The following is a 4,029-nucleotide window of genomic DNA, read 5'->3' as shown; positions in this document are numbered from 1 at the left end:
AGACCTCACACTTCGCCGCGCTATGACCATTTCTTTTACACTTGTTGCAAAATTTGGTGCAGAACCCCGAGTGATTCTTTTCACACCTTTGGCATAGTTGCTTCTGATTGTTGTTGTTGTTGCGGTTATTATTGTTGTTGGGATGATTGTTGTAGTTGCTGTTGTTGTTGTTGTTGTTGGGCCGTTTGTTGTAGTTGCGATTGATGTTGCGATTGTTGGGATAATTGTTGCGATTGTTGTTGTAATTGCTGTTGTTGTTGTATTGGTGATTCTTATCACCGTTTTCCTCCCACTTTCTTTTGACTTGCTTCACATTGGCCTCTTCAGCAGTCTGTTCTTTATTTCTTTCTTCAATCTGGTTCACTAGTTTGTGAGCCATTCTACATGCCTGTTGTATGGAGGCGGGCTCGTGTGAACTTATATCTTCTTGGATTCTTTCCGGTAATCCTTTCACAAACGCGTCGATCTTCTCTTCCTCATCTTCGAATGCTCCCGGACACAATAGGCACAATTCTGTGAATCGTCTTTCGTACGTGGTAATATCAAATCCTTGGGTTCGTAACCCTCTAAGTTCTGTCTTGAGCTTATTGACCTCGGTTCTGGGACGGTACTTCTCGTTCATCAAGTGCTTGAATGCTGACCACGGTAGTGCGTACGCATCATCTTGTCCCACTTGCTCTAGATAGGTATTCCACCATGTTAACGCAGAACCTGTGAAGGTATGCGTAGCGTACTTCACTTTGTCCTCTTCAGTACACTTACTTATGGCAAACACCGATTCAACCTTCTCGGTCCACCGTTTCAATCCGATCGGTCCTTCGGTTCCATCAAATTCCAAAGGTTTGCAGGCAGTGAATTCTTTGTAGGTGCATCCTACACGATTTCCTGTACTGCTAGATCCAAGGTTATTGTTAGTATGTAGCGCAGCCTGTACTGCGGCTATGTTTGAAGCTAGAAAAGTACGGAATTCCTCTTCATTCATATTCACGGTGTGTCGAGTAGTCGGTGCCATTTCCTTCAAAATAGTTAAATGGAACAAGTTAATCATACAGAATATTAAGAGTAGTTAATAGTATTTCGTAGCATAATATGAACTCATTTATAAAAGCTTTTTCTTCATATTAGCGTTTTATAAGTTTAAATTCGGGTAGTACCTACCCGTTAAGTTCATACTTAGTAGCTAATATACAATTCAACTACTACAATTCTATATGAAAAACTGATTATAATAATATTTCGCGTTCAAACTTTTATACAATATTTTACAAACTTACAATACCGCTTATTTTACATAAAGCATGAAATATAGCACACAATAACTTTGATACAGGATAGTTTTGAAGACAATTCTAGCTAGTACACAAGTCGTTCAGCAAAGGCAATAAAGACACGTAATTCATACGTCCAGAAACAAGTCATGCATTCTGGTTTTACTAGGACTACTTCCCATCCTTGGTCTTGTGCAACATAACCGTTATGGCCGTTGATAAGACAGCGTGTTGTAACGTCATCAAAGGGACGAGGGTTACGTAATGTCCAACAGTCCCGTAATAATCTAAAAACCTCATTTCTTACCCCAATTACCGACTCCGTCACTTGTGGAAACGTTTTGTTTAATAGTTGTAGCCCGATGTTCTTGTTCTCACTTTGGTGAGAAGCGAACATTACTAATCCGTAAGCATAACATGCTTCTTTATGTTGCATGTTAGCCGCTTTTTCTAAATCACGAAGTCCAATATTCGGATATATTGAGTCAAAATAATTTCTTAACCCGTTGCGTAAAATAGCATTTGGGTTCCCCGCAATATATGCGTCAAAGTAAACACATCGTAACTTATGGGTTTCCCAATGTGATATCCCCCATCTTTCAAACGAAAGTCTCTTATAAACCAAGACATTCTTGGAACGTTCTTCGAATGTCTTACAAACTGATCTCGCCTTAAATAGTTGTGCCGAAGAATTCTGGCCGACTCTAGACAAGATTTCATCAATCATGTCTCCGGGTAGGTCTCTTAAAATATTGGGTTGTCTATCCATTTTGTGTTTTTAAACTGTAAAATAGACAAGAGTTAGATTCATAAAAAAAATACTTATTAATACAAGCAATTTTTACATATATCATAAAGCATAAGAACACTATATTCCATATATTACACCACACGAATACAACTATCTTATTCCGACTCGCTCGTTTCTTCTTCTTCGGTTTTGGTTCGTTTTGCCAAGTTTCTAGGGATATATGATGTTCCCCTAATACGAGCCATCGTGATCCACATTGGTTTAGAAAAACCTGGTGGTTTAGAGATTCCCGGGTCATTGTTACAACTTAAGGACTTCGGGGGTTGACGATACATATAAAGTTCATCGGGGTTGGAATTAGATTTCTCTATTTTTATGCCCTTTCCCTTATTATTTTCTTTTGCCTTTTTAAATTCAGTTGGGGTAATTTCTATAACATCATCGGAATTCTCGTCGGAATCCGATTCATCGGAGAATTGGTAATCCTCCCAATATTTTGCTTCCTTGGCGGAAACACCATTGACCATAATTAACTTTGGTCGGTTGGTTGAGGATTTTCTTTTACTTAACCGTTTTATTATTTCCCCCACCGGTTCTATTTCTTCATCCGGTTCCGATTCTTCTTCCGGTTCCGATTCTTCTTCCGGTTCCGACTCTTCTTCCGGTTCCTCTTCAGGAACTTGTGAATCAGTCCACAAATCATTCCAAATTACATTTGACTCTTCATTATTATTAGGTGAGTCAATGGGACTTGTTCTAGAGGTAGACATCTATCACATAATATCAAACACGTTAAGAGATTAATATATCACATAATATTCATATGTTAAAAATATATAGTTTCCAACAAAAATGTTAAGCAATCATTTTTAAAGAAAACACGGTCGAAGTCCAGACTCACTAATGCATCCTAACAAACTCGATAAGACACACTAATGCAAATTTTCTGGTTCTCTAAGACCAACGCTCGGATACCAACTGAAATGTCCCGTTCTTATTGATTAAAAACGTTCCATATTAATTGATTTCGTTGCGAGGTTTTGACCTCTATATGAGACGTTTTTCAAAGACTGCATTCATTTTTAAACAAACCATAACCTTTATTTCATCAATAAAGGTTTAAAAAGCTTTACGTAGATTATCAAATAATGATAATCTAAAATATCCTGTTTACACACGACCATTACATAATGGTTTACAATACAAATATGTTACAACAAAATAAGTTTCTTGAATGCAGTTTTTACACAATATCATACAAGCATGGACTCCAAATCTTGTCCTTATTTAAGTATGCGACAGCGGAAGCTCTTAATAATCACCTGAGAATAAACATGCTTAAAACGTCAACAAAAATGTTGGTGAGTTATAGGTTTAACCTATATATATCAAATCGTAACAATAGACCACAAGATTTCATATTTCAATACACATCCCATACATAGAGATAAAAATCATTCATATGGTGAACACCTGATAACCGACAATAACAAGATGCATATATAAAAATATCCCCATCATTCCGGGACACCCTTCGGATATGATATAAATTTCGAAGTACTAAAGCATCCGGTACTTTGGATGGGGTTTGTTAGACCCAATAGATCTATCTTTAGGATTCGCGTCAATTAGGGTGTCTGTTCCCTAATTCTTAGATTACCAGACTTAATAAAAAGGGGCATATTCGATTTCGATAATTCAACCATAGAATGTAGTTTCACGTACTTGTGTCTATTTTGTAAATCATTTATAAAACCTGCATGTATTCTCATCCCAAAAATATTAGATTTTAAAAGTGGGACTATAACTCACTTTCACAGATTTTTACTTCGTCAGGAAGTAAGACTTGGCCACTGGTTGATTCACGAACCTATAACAATATATACATATATATCAAAGTATGTTCAAAATATATTTACAACACTTTTAATATATTTTGATGTTTTAAGTTTATTAAGTCAGCTGTCCTCGTTAGTAACCTACAACTAGTTGTCCACAGTTAGATGTACA

Source organism: Rutidosis leptorrhynchoides, chromosome 10 (genome assembly GCF_046630445.1).
Source record: "Rutidosis leptorrhynchoides isolate AG116_Rl617_1_P2 chromosome 10, CSIRO_AGI_Rlap_v1, whole genome shotgun sequence".
Lineage (NCBI taxonomy): Eukaryota > Viridiplantae > Streptophyta > Magnoliopsida > Asterales > Asteraceae > Rutidosis > Rutidosis leptorrhynchoides.
Note: the sequence above shows the minus strand (reverse complement) of the source record.